We start from the raw sequence: 21053 nt of genomic DNA on the forward strand, positions 1-21053 counted from the left end.
GTATGTCTACTTGAACCGGTTGTTGTTCCTCAACTCTTTGTGGAACAACATCATCCACAACACTTTGTGGTTCTATTTCAATTTCCATCGAGGCATCAGTGCTATTGTTCGCATCTTGAACTTCTTCAAGATCGAACGTGCTCCCACTAGTCTTTCTAGAAACAAAATCCCTTTCTAGAAAGACCCCAGTCTTTGCCACAACTTTGTGTTGACTGGAATGTAGAAATAATATCCCTTAGTTTCCTTGGGATATCCGATGAAATAGCACTTGTCGGTTTGGGTCCTAATTTGTCCGAGACTTGGATCGTAAGCCTCACAACCCCAAATCCTCATAAAAGACACCTGGGCATCTCTCCCAGTCCATATCCTATATGGTGTCTTTATCACGGCCTTGGATGGAACTCGGTTGAGAATGAAAGCTGCCGTGTCTAGAGCATATCCCCATAGATATGTCGGAAGATCTGTGTGACTCATCATAGTTCGTACCATATCTAATAAGGTACGATTCCTCCTTTCGGACACACCATTCCACTGTGGTGTTCCAGGAGGAGTGAGTTGGGATAGAATCTCACACTCAGCTAAATAGTCACGAAACTCATGGCTTAAGTATTCACCACCTCGATCTGATCGAAGTATTTTAATACTCTTGCCAATCTAGTTCTGTACTTCATTCTTAAATTCTTTGAACTTTTCAAAGGATTCGGACTTATGTGTCATCAAGTACACATAACCGTATCTACTGAAGTCATCAGTAAACGTGAAGAAGTACCTATAACCGCCTCTAGCAGCGACATTGAAAGGGCCACATACATCACTATGTATGAGTCCTAACAAATCAGTCGCTCTCTCGCTGTGCCCACTAAAAGGAGTCTTGGTCATCTTGCCTCGTAGGCATGACTCGCATATCTTATATGATTCAAAATCAAATGAGTCCAGCAAACCATCCTTATGGAGCTGGGATAAGCGCTTGTCATTTATATGACCTAAGCGACAGTGCCAGAGATAGGTGTGGTTCATATCGTTCGATTTGAACCTCTTGGTACTAACGTTATAGATAGGGCTCTCTAGATCTAGAATATAGAGTCCGTTTATCAGAGGTGCACTACAATAGAACATATCGTTTAAATAGACAGAACAACATTTGTTCTTTATTATAAACGAGAATCCTTTCTTGTCCAAACAAGAAACTGATATAATGTTCTTAGTCAAGGCAGGCACATAACAACAATCATCTAATTCTAGTACAAGCCCAGAGGGAAGAGATAGATGATAAGTTCCTATAGCAATAGCAGCAACTCGTGCTCCATTGCCTACTCGTAGGTCTATTTCACCCTTCATCAATGCCCTACTATTCCTCAGCGCTTGTACATTAGTACAAATGTACGAAGCACATCCGGTATCTAATACCCACGATGAAGAAATAGAGAGGTTGACTTCTATAACATGTATACCTGAAGTAGAAATCTTATTTCTCTTCTTCTTAAGATCTTCCAGGTATTCTTTGGAGTTCCTCTTCCAGTGCCTTGCTTGTCCTTGATATAGGTGACAAAGATGCTCAACCATATCGTAAGCGCCCATCAACTCATGTTGCTTTTAAAGCTCAGAGTTCATGGTCGCGAGCATAAGACAGGACACATCTAATGCGTCATCTTGATGCTTCTTGTAAGCATCTCGGTCTGCTCGCGTGGCAGTGGCAGGAGGAGCCTCCGGAATGGGCTGCTCCAGAACGTACAGTTTACGTTCCTGAGTGAGAACAATTCTCAGGTTCCTGTACCAGTCCAGGAAATTTGCTCCGTTGAGCTTGTCCTTCTTAAGGACAGAACGCAGGGAGAAAGAGTTCGTATTCGACGTCATGGTTATCTACAACAGAAAATTTGCAGAAATAAATATCATATTCTTTTAAAATCATTTAATTAGGCCTTTAACTAAATGATGCTCCCACTGAATACTATAATTCTTGTGGGACAAGATCCACATCATACTAACCCTTGAGTTAGCTTTGGCTAATACGCCCAAGGCTTAGTATGATCGGTAGGTAACGATTACCAATTACATCTCTATGCAACTCTTGTTTATAGGATCAAGATCCATATTTATATTAAAACTTGAGTTAGCTTTGGCTAATACGCACGAGAGTTAATATAAACGTGATTTTGTCCTACCTTTCCAACTATTGGAAGAATGCCTATAGTTGACTCGATCCAACCAAGTAACTAGGAATACTCAATCTAATTGAGTTTGTATTCACCCATGCGTTGATAGGCGGGACCAAGATTGTCCCTCCGTACCCTACCAAGATAATATATATTGCTCTGCTTTGGCAGATTCAACAATACATGTGATCGAGGTAGTGATAGGTATCACGGCACGGTTAGGCATTTAGAGTTGGTTCGATCTAGATCTAATCTAATCAAGAAGGATGCATCTTGTGCACGACTTAGATCTAATCTAATCGCAAGGGTGCATCATGTGCACGACTTAGATCTAATCTAATCGTTAAGGCACTTATTAATTAATTAATTATTAAACATGCATCAGATACATAACAATTAATTAATTAATCTATTTGTGATTTAGTCATGGCCCTACTACGATCTTCTCAAGCTAATGAGAAGATCGAATGGTCAACTTAGGGTCAACAGCTTCTCCAAGCTCCTCCCTTTGACCACCTTGTGTTGCTCGTGCCCGCCTCGGAACTCCGTCTCGTGTGGACCCTCCACCGCTCTAATTTGTACATTATAATTTGAAACTCGAGTTACATTCGAGTCTAAATTTAATTTACAACCAGAATAAGAGAAAGGCACGACGCGCAGGTCGTGGAAAAAAAAATCATATGACGACACGCAGGCCGTATTATGAATTACAACACAAATCCAATCTTATTGGGTATTTTGGGCCATGACTATCACAAATTAATATATAATTCAAAATTATATATTTTTCATAATTTTCTGTAATTTTAAAATAATTTTTACATTTTTATGAGTAAAATTTCCCGGTCCCGTTTAGCGGTTTCGGCGCAATCGCGGAACGGATCCCCTTGCGGGGCCCAGGGCAGCGCCCCTCTAACCATCGCGAGGGTTCCTTTGCGATCCAACAGCGCCTAAACCCGCTGTCCCAAAACGATTTGGGTCGAGACATTGCCGTTTCGGAAAAATCTTGCGGGTTCGTTTTAGCGATTACGGGTGCAATCGCGGAGCAAATTCCCTTGCGGGGTTAGGGGCAATGCCCCTACCCACGATCTAACCATCATGAGTTGCTCCTTTGCGATCTAATGGCACCCGACCCCGCTGTCCCAAACGGATTTGGGGCAAAACGAAGCCGTTTAAAAGAAAACTTTCCGGTAGCCGAAGCCTACAAGTGCCGAGACACTTGTGCTTTGCTTCTACGGAAAAATTACTCATAAAAACTCTAAAAACTCAATTTTTACAGAAAATCACAGAAGGTATATTTTTAATAAAAATACAAACGAACTCGTACAAGTCTTTGCACGTGGCTCTGATACCACTGTTGGGTTCTTCGGGCCGCGAAAACCGCTTTTTCGCGTCGCGGAAACCCCGAGTCACCCAAAGCCATGGATCTCGTGCAAAGATTCGTAAACAAAATTATCGAAAAACCTTTTTCTTGTACGAGTTTGTAAAAACTTTAGATCTACACTAAAGTTAAGATCATTACCCTTGTAGCGAAGCCCTTCGCGTTCCCGCTTGTCCAAGATGTCGCCGGATCTCTGGTTGTCAAAGTAGACAACCTCTATATGTATCCACACGGACACAAGTAGAAGGAGATGACCAAAACACAAGGTGTGCTAGCACCAATGGAGTGTTCAGCCAAGGAATGGGAGAGGGAGAAGAGAGAGCACCCAAGGGAGAAGAAGAGTGAATCATATCAAATTGAAAGTAAATTCAAAAAACCCCTTAGCCATCAAGTGGCCGGCCACTCTAGGAGGTGTAACCCCCACATTAATTCCAATTAATGTGGAGACCATTAAGAGTTGTAACCCCCATGAGGTGACACTCTAGGATGATGTGGATCAACACTATTGGTCCACATCTTGCCACCTCACTAAATGACATGGCAACAAGTGTAACCTCCTCATTTAATGTGGGCCAGCCACATTAAATGCTATGGAGGCTTGTAACCTCCATGAGGTGGCACACATTGATGATGTGGAGCAATCCTATTGGTCCATATCTTGCCAACTCACTAGTGATGTGGCAAAAAGTCAAGTCAAACATGACTTTTTCTCTTCCTCTCAAATCAAGTCAAACTTGATCAAATCTCTCTCATGGTTGATCTAATCCAACCATATGATTCAAGCCAACTTAATATAATGAATATAATTCATTAAATTAAGTTGATTTAATGAATCATAATCTAAATTAGACTCATTGAATACATGAATCAACTTGAGTCCAACTCAATTAGCCCAATTTGGATTACTCTTAATCCAATATGATTCATTGAATGAATCTAATCCTCTTAGTTCATCATATGAACCAAATCTCCATCTAATTGTCCTTAGTGTGTGACCCTATAGGTTCTTGTAACGTTGGCAATGCCCTAAACCCATTTAGGAGCATAAGTAATGAGCGGTATCTAGCAACACATCATTACTACCCAAGTTACAAGAATGTCGAGATCCGACATCACCTTGTGACTACCAATTGTGACTCCTCACAAAATATGTGACATTGTCCTTCTATCCTAGACATCTAGATTGATCAATATGAGGCATAGACCGTGTCATCCTCTAATCAATCTAAATCTTGAACTCCAAGTAGACTCACTCGATCAAATGAGCTCAACATCTAATGTTGACTCATTTGGGCATGGCCATGCACTTCGTGGTCTAACTCTATCAAGAATATTGATGTCGCTCCCGTCATATGGGAGGGATAGATCCCATCTACATCACTCACATCCCTCTGCATAATTTGTTACATACCCAGTAATCGCCTTTATAGTCTACGGTGACGTTTGACGAAACCAAAGTACATAACTCCTTATGTAGGGATCCATGGTGACTTCAGGTCTAAGAACTAATAGTCATACTAATAGCCACATGAGAAAGTATATGACACTCATATAACGATCCATGATACTTTCTCATGGCGGGTCATTCAGTATACATTCTCCAATGTATACCCATGTGTCAGCTTGATATCTCTATATCCATGACTTGTGAGATCAAGTCATCGAGCTGACCTACATGCTAGTCTTATTGCATTAACATTGTCCCTGAATGTTAATACTCGACTAGGAATGATTTAGAGTAGTATTCCCTATATCATCTCACTATCGATTCAACTAATCGATTGATATAGGTATGAACCTTCTACTCAAGGACGCTATTATACTTAGTCTATTTGGCACTAATACAAATAAGTATAATAACCAAACAAATACCTTTATTAATATACAAGAATATGATACAATGAGTCCATACAATCATCAAATGATTGGCTCTAGGGCTCTAACTAACATGTGGTTCATTACATAGTCCTCTTCTAAAATTTGGGTATTAGTGCTAACAATGACCTTCTGATCTTTATGACTATAAAACAAACCACCTTTCGTTCCATTAGGATAACCTATAAATAGGCGAACTTCTGTACGAGATTCCAACTTATCAGCATCTCCCTTCAGCACATGTGCTGGACTACCCCAAATCTGAACATGTCTCAGACTAGGCTTACGCTCATTCCACAATTCTGTGGGAGTAGAGGGTACTGATTTAGAAGGCACCGAGTTCAGAATGTACACTGTCGTTTCTAAAGCATATCCCCAGAACGAATTCGGTAATTCTGAATAACTCATCATCGATCTAACCATTTCCATAAGAGTCCTATTCCTTCGTTTTGCCACACCATTCTGTTGGGGTGTACCAGGTGCAGACAACTGGGATTGAATCCCAACCTCTGATAAGTAATTCCTAAACTCTCCTGAGAGGTACTCGCCACCACGATCAGACCGTAGTGTCTTAATACTTTTACTATGATGTTTCTCCACATCAGCTTTGTACTCTTTGAACTTATCAAAGCACTCAGACTTGCGGTGCATCAAGTAAATGTGCTATTGGTTGGTCCTAGGAAGATCGTAACGGTTCCACTGTACAAAAATTTTGTACAAGAGTCGAACATTTCCTAAACAACATATTGTGTTCTTTAGAAATTAAATTAGGAATCGCAAATGGAACTTAACATTATTGATTCCAAATTTAAATTATCTGTTCTTAATGGTTTAGACTTGGATCGCAAGCGAAACTTAACACTATTGATCCAAATCAACCTATGTTACAAAGTTAATTAAATATTTATTTTTAAAATCGGCTCCCAGGTCAAACATGGCGAGGCACAAGGCCTTCTGGGGTATGGGATCATCCACCACTGCTTCGACAAAGCCTTTAATAGAAATTCAATATTTAATTTCCTAAAATAACATTAGGTTTAACCAAAAGAAACAATCGAATCACAAATTCAAAAAATAAAACAAAAACATAAATTCAAAACAAATCTGAAAAACTCTAGAATCATATGTCTCTTGTGTTTAGTATTTCCAAAAACAACTATACAAAGAAAACTAGTATGATGTGGAAAACAATTACTAGTTATACCTTTCTTTGTAAGCAAATAACCTCTTGATCTTCTACTATATTCCTCTTCTAATCTCGGACGTTGTGTGGGCAACGATCTTCCGAGACGAGAAGCACCAAGCTCCTTCTTCTCCAAGTTAGATTCGGCCACCATCAATTCTCCAAGAGAAGTAGAGGTCCGTCCACCACCACCAAGCTCCAAGGGATACTAGAAATAAAACCTCCTTTATCTCCTTATTCTCCTATAGGGGTGTCAAAAATGAACCCGACCCGACGACCCAACCCGAATCGACCCGAAAAAAATCAGGTTCGGGTTGGGCATTTTCGGGTTCGGGTCGGGTTCGGGTTGGAGGATTGGAGAGTAAAAAATTTTCGGGTTGGGTCGGATCGGGTTCGGGTTGACCCGGGTTGACCCGTGTTGACTTAAATATAGGGTTTTGTGGGTTTTTTTGGGGTTAAATCAAATTTTATTTTAAAAATTTAGATGTTTTTATGTATATTTGTATGATAATGATGGAGTATTGAGATAAAAGTGAAAAATTATAGGGAAAATAGCCCAAAAAAGTCGTTTTGAATCGGATTTTCGGGTTATATGGGTCGGGTTCGGGTTGATCGGGTTGGTCGGGTTCGGGTTCGGGTTTAAGTGTTTTGGGTTGAACTCGGGTTCGGGTCGGGTTGGGTTAAAAAAAAAAAAAACTCAACCCGACCCAACCCGACCCGACCCACCCGAATTGACACCCCTATTCTCCTAGCTAGAACCGACCACCATGGACTTCTCTTATGTTGATGCCGCCGGCCACAAAGGAGGAAGAGAAGAAAAGGAGAAGAGACCATAGGGCCGACCACACCAAGGAAAAGAGAGGTAGAAAAAGAATTGAATTGTTCTTATGAAGGCACCTCTACCTCCTCTTTTATAATCCTTGGTCTTGGCAAATAAGGAAATTTAAATAAAAACTTCCTAATTCTTTTGCCTTGAAAAGGTAAAATTTAATTAATTAAAATTAAAATCCTTTTCTTAAACCGTATGGCCGGCCACTTTAATCTCCAAAATAAGGAGAGTTTTAATTAACACAAGAATTAAAACTTCCTAATTTGTTTCCGGAAATTTATAAAAAAAATTTCAATAATTTTCCCTTCATGATGGTTTGTAAAACAGAAATTTTATAAATTAAAATCTTTCTTTTAAACATGTGGATGATTTTCAAAAGGAAAGTTATCTCTAAAAATTAAAATCTCCTTTCAATCTACAAATAAGGAAAGATATCAAATCTTTTCTTAATCTTTTGTAGAAACTTATAGAAGAGAATATTTAATTTTTAAACTCTCTTTTAAATCATGAACATGGTTAAAAAAGGAAAGTTTTCTCAAAATTAAAATCTACCTTTCGATCTACAAATAAGGAAAGATTTCAAATCTTTTCTTAATCTTTTGTAGAAAGCTATAAAAGGAAAGATTTAAATTTTAAACTCTCTTTTAAAAACCATGATATCCACATTAAGATAAGATTAAAAATAAAATCCCTTTTAATATGATGTGGCCGACCACACCAAGCTTGGTTCAAGCTAGGGCCGGCCACACCAACTCAACTCATCCTATTTACTTGGACGGCCCAAGCTTGGGTTCCAAGCTTGCTTGGCCGGCCCCAATAGGATGGGTATAAAGGTGGGTAAGAAGTGGGTATGTGGTGGGTATAAATCTCTATATACAAGAGGCTACGATAGGGACCGAGAGGAGGAATTGATTTTGGTCTCCCGATGAAATTAAGCTTCCCATGTTCGCCCCGAACACACAACTTAATTTCATCAATAATAATTCATACCACTAAAGAATTATTATTGAACTACCGCACCAATCCCAAATTACATTATGGGCGTCTACTTATCATGAGTGTGTTAGTCTCCCTGTGTTTAAGATATTGAATGCCCATTAATTTAATTGAGTTACTGATAACTCGCTTTAATTAATATCTTAGTCCAAGAGTAGTACCACTCAACCTTATCATCATGTCGGACTAAGTTCACCTGCAGGGTTTAACATGACAATCCTTATGAGCTCCTCTAGGGGACATTCTCAACCTAGATTACTAGGACACAGTTTCCTTCTATAATCAACAACACATACTATAAGTAATATCATTTCTCAACTTATCGGGCCTATTGATTTATCGAGCTAAATCTTACCCATTGATAAGTCAAAGAAATAAATACTAAATATATGTGCTTGCTATTATATTAGGATTAAGAGCACACACTTCCATAATAACAGAGGTATTGTTCTTTTATTTAGCCAGTATAAAAAGAAACTAACTCAAATGGTCCTACTCAATACACTTAGAGTGTACTAGTGTAATTTATTAGTCAAGATAAACTAATATCTAATTACACTACGACTATTCCAATGGTTTGTTCCTTTCCATCTTAGTCGTGAGCAACTGTTTATAATTTATAAATAATTGATAACATGATATTCTGTGTGTGGCACCACATACCATGTTATCTACTATATAAATTAATTGAATAATTACATTCAACAAATAAATGTAAATATTGACCAATGTGATTATTTTATTTCAAAATAAATGTTTACAAAAGCTAGGCTTTTAGTATACACGCTAACAATCTCCCACTTATACTAAAAAGCTAAGCTGTCATATCTGCTGTCATACATCTGATTCCCAAACCTTCAACATGCCCATCAAAAGCTCTTGTCTTAAGGGTTTTAGTGAAAGGATCTCTCAGGCTATCATCTGATGCAATCTAGGTGGCAACAACTTCTCCTCGTTTATACGATTTCTCGTATTGGGTGGTACTTGCGCTCTATTGTGTTTACTTGCCTTATGGACTTATGGTTTCTTCGAGTTTGCTACTGCACCAAATAATTTTGGGCAAACTAGAAATCATATCTAAGTCTATCTTGAAGTATCTGAGCCATACAACTTCTATGGCTACCTCAGAGGCTGTCATATACTCAGCTTCTATGGTGGAGTCTGAAAAAACATCTATGATTATTACTCTTCCATAGTTAAGACTTCACTTCCTAAAGTAAACACAAAACCCCGAAGTCGACTTACTATTGTCCCTATCCGATTGGAAGTCAAAATCCGTGCAACCCACAGGAAGCAAATTATCTGCTTCGTAAGCTAGCATATAATCTCTAGTACCTCTAAGGTACTTTTATATATGCTTTATCACAGTCCAATGTCTTTGTCCAGGGTTATTTTGATATCTACTAACCATGCCCACGACAAAGCAGATATCCGGTCTCGTACTAAGCATTGCATACATTAGGCTTCCCACAGCCGAAGTATAAGGAACTACCTTCATGCCCTCTATCTCCTTTGATGCCTTCGGAGACATCTCTTTTAGATAAAGCTACTCCATGCCTAAAAGGTAAGAAACCTTTCTTGGAGTTCTGCACGCTAAAACGAGCAAGGATTGTATGAAGCTCGGGATAAGTACAACATTCTTTTCTTGCGATCCCTTATGACTTTGATCCCAAGAATGTGTACACATTCTCCTAAGTTCTTCATATCAAATTGCTTGGATAACCATACCCCTACTTCCGACAACACTTCAATATTGTTTCCAACTATCAAAAATGTTATCTACGTATAGTACAAGAAATACCACCATGCTTCCATCACACTTCTTATATCCACAAAACTTATCCGGTCACTGAATAAATCCATAGGTCTGGATTACTTTATTAGACTAGATGTCCAAGACCTTGAAGCTTTACTTCAGTCCATAGACTTATTGAGCTTGCACACAAGATGCTCTTTGCCCTTTGCAAAAAACCTGTGAGATATTAGAAAATTAAATAAATAGGGTTATTTGGGAAATAGCCTTATAAAATTTTTTCGAAGTTTTTAGAAATTTTCTGGGAATTTTTCGGAGCTCATACGGCAGGTTTTAAGGGGACGAATTAACGGGTTCGGATAAAGCATGTTTAGGGTACCCTTTTTGTGGGACTTGATTGAGATTCAACTTAGTGTTTAATTATATAAACCTAAGTTTTAATCAAACCCGAACCTGATTTCTCCTCATTTCCTCTCCTCCTCGATCGCGAACTCCCCCGACTCTCTCTGTTTCCTCTCTCTCTCGCGGATGAGCCGACGCCGACGGAAACCCTTCATCTTCAGCGATCATTCTCACCGAGTCACCGGAGGAGCACATCGCTAGCAGCTGATTTTCTGTTCTCCCCGGTTCCTTCGCGTCTCTGCTCTCGGCTATCTCTCTCATCTTCTCGGCGTCGCAGGCGCAGATCAGGTCTTGGAGCGAGGAGGGAAGTCTGTCGCCTCCTTCAATCTCCGACGTCTCTTCTAACTGACTGCCGACGCCACTGGATCGATCCAAATCCGCTCGATCCCCGGCGTAGGTAAGCTAGCTTTAACCGGATCTTCCTCTTCTTTGGGTTTTCTTTGACACGTGCCCTAGCACAGTCGGTAATTCTTCTTCTTCTCTTGATTCTCTCCAAATCGTGCCCTAGGTTCGTGGCCGGTGCTAGATCTTGGCAGATGCTGGCTGATTGGGGGTTAGTAGTATCTTCGATACTTTGCTTCATGAATCGGATCGGGTGACATTTTCTGGAGACGATCAATTAAGGTAATGTTGGGAATTATGTGGATTCAAGGATCTTGTTAGATTGATTTTCCTTTGTGATGACTTTATTATTGTTCTTGATTTAAGGAAGTATCAGATTGTTGTGGATCGATGGATGAGGGCTGTGAGGTTCTATGATCGTGAGGTGTATCCAGCTGAGAGGTTCTGTAGGCTGTGAGGTTGTTTGTTTTTGGTTCGACAACCACCCATCCATCAGTGATCCAGCATCAACAGCAGCTGAGATTCGAGGTAAGGAGTAGGGATTTTTTTTTTTACATGCTGATGAATTAGATACATGTTTTGGATTAGGGATAAATTGGTAATTAGTAGTTGATTATGATTAGAAATATAATTACTTATATTTAAACTAATGGAATGATTAGGGTTAAGGCAATTAACCCTAGTTAACTATTGGATTTAATTTAAATTTAGATTTCTAATCTAATTGGTATATGTGTATAATCTAACCGACTACCTTTATCTTTTGCCATGTGTATATGTGTTAATAGAGATAGAGGTATTTATTATGTTTCCCTCTATACTGGATTAATTGATAGATATGTTGGATATGTGATATTGGATTCATGTTGTTTATTATCCTTGTTATATATGTGTTTATCTTTTTGGCACCTACACATATGGAGGAGGATATGTTCAGGTATGACATACTGTAGCCGCATGCACCATATTGCATGATTACATGCTGGGCGATTGACGACTCCATTATTGTTGAGCTCGTCGGCCGGCTACATGGACCTTTGCACACGTGACCACTGCATGGGTAGTGGCACAGCACTTAGGGTGTGTATGGTAGGTTGCCCGGTGGTGCTCCGCTAGGACGCTCATGGGTAGCGTGACAGGAGCGTGGTAGCACGTCGGGGTCCCTCCCAGTCATTGCGTACCGGGAGATGAGAGCGTTACGCTCCCTCACTATGTTTTAGGTAGGAGGATAGGTGTATTCCGACAGCATCCCGTCCACTCGGTCACTCATCAGGGGTAGTGACGGCAGAGTGCACGGTGTCACAGCCCTACCCACTCGGTCTCGCCATCGCGTGTGAGACGGTTGACTGGCGTCAGAGGTGACCATGTCATATTGCATCATATGCACGAATTGCATTCTTTATGATTGATGCATTGTGGTGATTGCATATGATTGACATGCATACAGGATACATGCTTTTGCTCTGACTATTTTTATCTGTATGCACTAGATTACCGACGAACCTCGCAGTGAGGTTGATTTATTTCAGTTATGCATTTTCTTATTATTCTTGCTATAGACTGTACTTTATGCCTATTGCTGGTTATTACAGTTTATTTCAACTATGCATATATGTTATACTGTTAGGAGACTGTACCGTAGGTTGTATTGTTAGTAAACTGTACGGTAGACTCTATGGTTTAGTGTACTGTACTATAGGATGTTACTGGTGGTTATATGTTGCTGTACATATCTATTGGATTACCTACTGAGTTCTTTGAACTCACCCCGTTGTTACTATTTTTTCAGGTTAAGGCCGTCGGGAGATATTCCAGTCGCTAGCCCCATTATCGCGAGGATTTTCTTTATCGGATTATATTTTGCTTTTGCATCTTGTATACTTGTATTGTGGGTTTGTATTGTGGACATTGAACATTCGGGTTTGCTACTTTGTTTTTCGCTGCGGATTTTCTCATTATTTCGTTGATTTTGTTTTCTTCGTTGTAGTGGAGTAGGATGTTTACATATATCTTTGAGGATTCTTTATCGTCTTTCTATATTTAACTGCGTGGATTGATTGTTTGTTGAACTGTGTGGAATGTTGATATAAACTGCGTGGTTTGTTTCTTATTTGTATTGTATTGTTCCGGCCGTGTGTGGCCGAGGTATAGATATATGTATTCTGGATTCATATTATCACCCGTACAGGGGAGATGCTGTCGAAATTTCTTCTGACAGGGACTACCTAGGGCGTGACAATTTATTTGGTATCAGAGCATAGGTTACGATGCTCTGTATTTTCTTTTTATCTGATACCAATATTTTTGGTATCAGAGCAGGTTACGATACTTGTTTTTTGTTTTGGATTTTGACTTAGTCTGATACCAATTTATTTGGTATCAGAGCCAGGTTTTCTGATACTTGTTTCTCGCGTTCTGGAGTTTGCGAGAGTATCTGGATATTTTTGGATTGTACGGATTTCCGTCGATTTTCTCGTTTCAGAATTCTGAGATATTTTGATGAGGTTTTATTGGTTCTATTTGGGGGACTAAGCAGCGATAGGACATCTCCAGACGACAAACAGGTAAATTTAGGTAATTTTATAGTTCTTATACCTATAGTGATATCTGGGTAACATTTTGTTTACAGATATGACACATACATGTATTCCGATACCGAGACGTGGTCACCCCCGTAAGAGGGCGATAGAGTCTCCGGAGATAGAGTCTCCAGAGAGATCTGCTAGGGTCAAGCCTGTCCGTCAGAGACAGACTCGTCAGGATATTATAGGCACGTCGGATTATCAGACCCCGATAGTTCCGACTTTAGAGGTACATACCTCGACTGTACCACTAGTGGTACCACCGTCGGCATATCAGGCACCTCCCCCATTAGTACTACTCGCGGTATACTCGGCACCCTCTCTAGCCATACCTGTTACTGCGTACTCAGTATTACTACAGATACCTGTGTCGGTTACTATATACTAGGCACCCACACCGGTAGTACCGATTACTTCTTACCCGGTACTGCCCATCGTACTTTTAGTACTTATGTCTACCCTGTAGTTCCACCAGCAGTACCCACCCCGGTTTATGCGGTAGCACCAGTAGTACCTCCTCCGATTTATCCAGTAGTACCACCCATAGGATCAGCTCCAGTGGTTCTGTCCAGTTCCGTAGCGATATCTATGGATATGGTTGCGGCACTGGCACGGATCCCAGCCTTAGCGGAGTCGGTGAAAAGATCGATTTACGCTATTTCGCGAGGAGACTGATCCGAGCGTGGCTCAATCTTGGATAGAGTCTATGGAGCGGACATTCTTTTACATGGCTGCGCCGAGTGGGAGAAGGCTGAGCTGGCTGCTTACCACTTATGAGATGAGGCAGAGATCTAGTGGGACACACAGCGCTCGATTATTGGCGAGTAGCATATTACCTGGACGAGATTTAGGGAGGTGTTCGAGAGTCAGTATTTCCCCCGGGCGTATCAGATGACACGTCGGCAGGATTTTTTGAGTCTTCGGCAAAATAATCACTCAGTGATGGAGTATAATGCCGAATTTAATCGGTTGGTCAAATTCTGTCTTGAGTTAGTTGCCGAGGATAGATCTCGAATGCTTCAATTTGTCCAGGGACTAGACGGGCTTCTTCAGGTGAAGATTGCCGATTTTGGTAGTTCATCATACATAGAGGCACTGGATAGAGCTCTTATAATTGAGTCTGCTCATCAGAGAGTGAAGGAAGATAAGAAGAGGAAGCAGACTGATCGGACTTCCGGACAGATCCAGCAGCCACAGGCTATGGGACAGCAGCAGAGCAGTTGTACTCAGACGGGTCAGGGTACTTCTGGGTCATTTGACCGACCCCAGAAGTCCGGACGCTCTACAACAGGACGTTCCCGGTCTTCTCAGCAGAACCGGAAATAGTCCACCGGTGACTCTCACTGCACCCGATGCGGGTTCCGAGATCACATCATCTCTGCATGTACTTTGGGACAGTCAGTTTGCTATTATTGCAAACTGCCTGGGCACTTGAGCCGAGACTGTTCGCTGAAGGCTCAACATGTAGCTTCCAGGATTTCTATTTCGGGAGGACATTTTAGTCAGTCTGGGACTCAGCGAGGTGGGCCGAAAGCCCAATCTTCGCATCATCAACAGAGGACCGCTCCCCCCTGTAGCAGCTGCATATGGCATGCACGGGCAGGAGCATTCCGGTGTCCTTGTGGAGAACCCCACGGTATTCCGCCCTAGTGTTCTCCAGTACTATTCATCAAGAAGAAGGATGGTACTCTGAGGTTGTGCATCGATTATAGATAGCTGAATGCAGTGACTATCAGAAATAAGTACCCCTTGCCACAGATTGAGGATTTATTCGATCAGCTTAGAGACACACCAGTGTATTCTAAGATCGATCTGCGGTTTGGATATCATCAACTGAGAGTTAGAGATTCTAACATTCAGAAGACAACATTTCGCACCAGATATGGGCATTACGAGTTTTGGTAATGCCATTCGGGCTTACCAATGCTCCCGCAGTATTCATGGATCTGATGAACCGTATCTTTTTGGAGTATCTAGATCAGTTTGTGATTGTGTTTATCGATGACATATTGATTTATTCACGTTCCGAGGAGGAACATGCGCAGCACCTTCGCATAGTCTTGGAGACTCTTCGACGACATCATCTGTATGTGAAGTTCAGCAAATGTGCATTTTGGCTATCCTCAGTTGGTTTTCTGGGACATGTGGTGTCAAGCCGAGGTATTTCAATAGATCCTCAGAAGATCGAGGCTATCACTAGCTGGGAGCAGCCGAAGTCAGTCCAGGAGATCCGCAGTTTCTTGGGACTGGCTGGATATTACAGACGATATGTTGAGGGTTTCTCCCGTATTGCTATGCCGTTAACACGTCTGACCAGAAAGGGCGTGAAGTTCACGTGGTCAGAGGCTTGCGAGACCAGCTTCCAGGAGCTGAAGCGGAGATTAGTATCAGCACCAGTTTTGGTTTTACCTTCTGGTGATGACAGGTTCATACTTTACACAGATGCATCCCTTCAGGGCTTGGGCGTTGTTTTGTTGCAGCACGGTAGGGTAGTCTCCTATGCTTCTCGTCAGTTGAAGGAGCATGAGAAGAACTACCCAGTACATGATTTAGAGCTGACCGCTATTATCTTTGCTTTGAAGATTTGGCGACATCATCTTTATGGTATTACTTTTGAGATTCTTACTGATCATAAGAGTCTCAAATATATTTTTACACAGAAGGAACTCAATCTCCGACAGAGGAGATGGATGGAGTTCCTGAAGGATTATGATTGTACTATTAGCTACCATCCGGGTAAAGCTAATGTGGTTATTGATGCACTTAGCAGGAAGTCTAGAGGGACTTTAGCTTGTCATCGAGTTTTAGTCACGGACTTGATTCGGGAATTCTCCGAGTTGGGCCTTGAGGAGCAGGGACGGACAGAGCAGGGTATTCTTGTTACCATGGTTGCTTAGTGGTCGATCAGGATGAGGATTCGAGTGGCCCAGGCCGGAGATCAGCATTTACAGTTCATTAGCAGCCAGATAGCTTCCGGACAGCAGACCGAGTTTACACAAGATGACGAGGGTATTGTTTATTTCCGAGGCAGATTGTGTGTGCCTCAGTCTCACCCGGTCATGGAGGAGTTACTTCAGGAGGCTCATCGTTCTAGATTTGCTATCCACCCAGGTGGGACCCGTATGTATCATGATTTGAGGCGTTCCTATTGGTGGAACGGTATGAAGAAAGACATCGCGGAGTTTGTAACTAGATGTCTTGTCTGTCAGCAGGTGAAGGCTGAGCACCAGAGACCTGCTAGTTTACTTCAGAGGATCCTAGTCCAGAGTGGAAGTGGGAGCATATTACTATGAATTTTATGGTAGGATCCTATCACACTTTTTAGCGATCCGGAAGACTGATTCTCTGAATCGATTAGCTGAGTTATACTGTCGAGAGATTATCAGATTGCATGGAGTTCCGCTGAGCATTATATCTGATAGAGACCCACGGTTCACTTCCCAATTCTGGCAGAGTCTGCAGTAGGCCTTGGGCACACAGCTTCGTTTCAGTACGGCATTCCATCAGCAGATAGATGGGCAGTCAGAGCGGACTATTCAGACTTTGGAGGATTTGTTGAGGTCTTGTGTTATGGACTTCGGGGACAGCTGGGAGGACCACCTGCCATTAGTGGAGTTCGCCTACAACAACAGCTATCATTCGGCTATCCAGATGGCACCGTTTGAGGCGTTGTATGGCAGACCTTGTCGGACACCCATCCTCTGGGAGGAGGTTGGGGAGGTCCAACTGTTAGGACCTCAGAGAGCTCAGCAGGAGGCAGGGTTGGTTCGTACTATTAGACGGAGGATGTCTGAGGCTCAGGACCGTCAGAAGAGTAATGCTGATCAGAGACGGAGACCCCTGGAGTTCTCTATTGGTGATCATGTATTTCTGAGAGTTTCACCACGAAAGGGGTGAAGAGATTTGGTTTTCGAGGTAAGCTAGCTCCACGATATATTGGGTCATTCCAGGTCTTGGAGAGGATTGGAGCAGTAGCTTACCATTTAGCGCTACCACCATCTCTAGCTGGCATTCACGATGTATTTCATGTATCTATGCTGAGGAGATACGTATCCAATCCGGCACATGTTCTGTCAGATATATTAGTTCCTATTCAGCCTGACGTTACGTACGAGGAGGTTCCTGTATGGATTCTGAACTGTAGAGAGCGACAGTTGTGGAACAAGACTGTCCGGCTGGTTAAAGTCGGATGACAGCATCATTCTGACAAGGAGGCTACTTGGGAGCTAGAGGATACGATCCGAGCTCGATACCCTCATCTTTTTACTTGAGGTATGTGGGTTGGAGTTTCTTTCAACATTTATACTGTTTGGTTATATTATAGTGTTTGCTATTGGTTATAACAAAATTTGGGGACCAAATTTTTATTAGTAGGGGAGAATGTGAGATATCAGAAAATTAAATAAATAGGGTTATTTGGGAAATAACCTTATAAAATTTTTCTGGAGTTTTTAGAAATTTTCTGGGAATTTTTCGGAGCTCATACGACAGGTTTTAAGAGGACGAATTAACAGGTTCAGATAAAGCATGTTTGGAGTACCCTTTTTGTGGGACTTGATTGAGATTCAACTTAGTGTTTAATTATATAAACCTAAGTTTTAATCAAACCCGAACCCGATTTCTCCTCATTTCCTCTCCTTCCTCGATCGCGAACTCCCCCGACTCTCTCTGTTTCCTCTCTCTCTCGCGGACGAGCCGACGCCAACGGAAACCCTTCATCTTCAGTGATCGTTCTCACCGAGTCGCCGGAGGAGCACATCGCTAGCAGCTGATTTTCTGTTCTCCCCGGTTCCTTCGCATCTCTGCTCTCGGCTATCTCTCTAATCTTCTCGGCGTCGCAGGCACAGATCGGGTCTTGGAGCGAGGAGGGAAGTATGTCGCCTCCTTCAATCTCCGACGTCTCTTCTAACCGATTGCCGACGCCACTGGATCGATCCAGATCCGCTCGATCCCCGGCGTAGGTAAGCTAGCTTTAACCGGATCTTCCTCTTCTTTGGCTTTTCTCCGACTCGTGCCCTAGCACAGTCGGTAATTCTTCTTCTTCTCTTGATTCTCTCCAAGTCGTGCCCTAGGTTCGTGGCCGGTGCTAGATCTTGGCAGATGCTGGCTGATTGGGGGTTAGTAGTATCTTCGATACTTTGCTTTACGAATCGGATCGGGTGACATTTTCTGGAGACAATCAATTAAGGTAATGTTGGGAATTATGTGGATTCAAGGATCTTGTTAGATTGATTTTCCTTTGTGATGACTTTATTATTGTTCTTGATTTAAGGAAGTATCAGATTGCTGTGGATCGATAGATAAGGGCTGTGAGGTTCTGTGATCGTGAGGTGTATCCAGCAGAGAGGTTCTGTAGGCTGTGAGGTTGTTTGTTTTTGGTTCGACAACCACCCATCCATCAGTGATCTAGCATCAACAGCAACTGAGATTCGAGGTAAGGTGTAGGGATTTTTTTTTTACATGCTGATGAATTAAATACATGTTTTGGATTAGGGATAAATTGGTAATTAGTAGTTGATTATGATTAGAAATATAATTACTTATATTTAAACTAATGGAATGATTAGGGTTAAGGCAATTAACCCTAGTTAACTATTGGATTTAATTTAAATTTAGATTTCTAATCTAATTGTTGATTAGGGATTAGGTAACTAACCCTAATTAATTGTTAGATTAGTTTAGGAAGGATAATGGTGACGTGATTAGGGTTTTTGCCCTAATTTAGTTTTAGAGATTTTATTTAGCTATTCTTTTAGATTTAGCTAAATAAAATATATATATGTTGTTTGACGCAGGACTCTGATTCAAGACGGACGTCTCGACCTTGGATTGCTTGACAGTACCTTCTATTTGAGGCGGGTACCCTTTGACTTATCTTTTTGATAATGTCTTATGATATGTATAGTTTATATATAATTACTAGTGGTAGATGGTAGATTATCTCTTCCCTGGTCTTGGCTTAGTTAATACCTATCACATGCTTCTTCTGTTAGTTGCTTTACTTTAGAACTGGATGCCTTTATCTTTTGCCATGTGTATATATGTTAATAGAGATAGAGGTATTTATTGTGTTTCCCTCTATACTGGATTAGTTGATAGATATGTTGGATATGTGATATTGGATTCATGTTGTTTATTATCCTTGTTATATATGTGTTTATCTTTTTGGCACCTACACATATGGAGGAGGATATGTTCAGGTATGACATACTATAGCCGCATGCACCATATTGCATGATTACATGCTGGGCGATTGACGACTCCATTATTGTTGAGCTCGTCGGCCGGCTACATGGACCTCTGCACACGTGACCACTGCATGGGTAGTGGCACAGCACTTAGGGTGTGTATGGTAGGTTGCCCGGTGCTGCTCCGCTAGGACGCTCATGGGTAGCGTGGCAGGAGCGTGGTAGCACGCCGGGGTCCCTCCCCGTCATTGCGTACCGGGAGATGAGAGTGTTACGCTCCCTCACTATGTTTTAGGTAGGAGGATAGGTGTACTCCGACAGCATCCCGTTCACTCGGTCACTCATCAGGGGTAGTGACGGCAGAGTGCACGGTGTCACAACCCTACCCACTCGGTTTCGCCATCGCGTGTGAGACGGTTGACTGGCGTCAGGGGTGACCATGTCATATTGCATCATATGCACGGATTGCATTCTTTATGATTGATGCATTGTGGTGATTGCATATGATTGACATGCATACAGGATACATGCTTTTGCTCTGACTATTTTTATCTGTGTATGTTCACAGTCAGTTGCACAAGCCTCGCAGGTGAGTACAGTTTATTTCAGTTATGCATTTTCTTATTATTTTTGTTATAGACTGTACTTTATGCCTATTCTGGTTATTACAGTTTATTTCAGCTATGCATATATGTTATATTGTTAGGAGACTGTACCGTAGGTTGTATTGTTAGTAAACTGTACTGTAGGCTCTATGGTTTAGTGTACTGTACCATAGGATGTTACTGGTGGTTATATGTTGCTGTACATATCTATTGGATTACCTGCTGAGTTCTTTGAACTCACCCCGTTGTTACTATTTTTTCAGGTTGAGGTCGTCGGGAGATATTCCAGTCGCTAGCCCCATTATCGCGAGGATTTTCTTTGTCGGATTATATTTTGATTTTGCATCTTGTATACTTGTATTGTGGGTTTGTATTGTGGACATTGAACATTCGGGTTTGCTACTTTGTTTTTCGCTGCGGATTTTCTCATTATTTCATGGATTTTGTTTTCTTCGTTGTAGTGGAGTAGGATGTTTACATATATCTTTGAGGATTCTTTATCATCTTTCTATATTTAACTGCGTGGATTGATTGTATGTTGAACTGTGTGGAATATTGATATAAACTGCGTGGTTTGTTTCTTATTTGTATTGTATTGTTCCGGCCGTGTGTGGCCGAGGTATAGATATATGTATTCTAGATTCATATTGTCACCCGTACAGGGGAGATGCTGTCGAAATTTCTTCTGACAGGGACTACCTGGGGTGTAGCAAAACCCTTCTGGTTGGTTTATATGGATGTTTTCTTCAAGACTTCCGTTAAGG

Source organism: Zingiber officinale, chromosome 8A (genome assembly GCF_018446385.1).
Source record: "Zingiber officinale cultivar Zhangliang chromosome 8A, Zo_v1.1, whole genome shotgun sequence".
In the NCBI taxonomy this organism is placed as follows: Eukaryota; Viridiplantae; Streptophyta; class Magnoliopsida; order Zingiberales; family Zingiberaceae; genus Zingiber; species Zingiber officinale.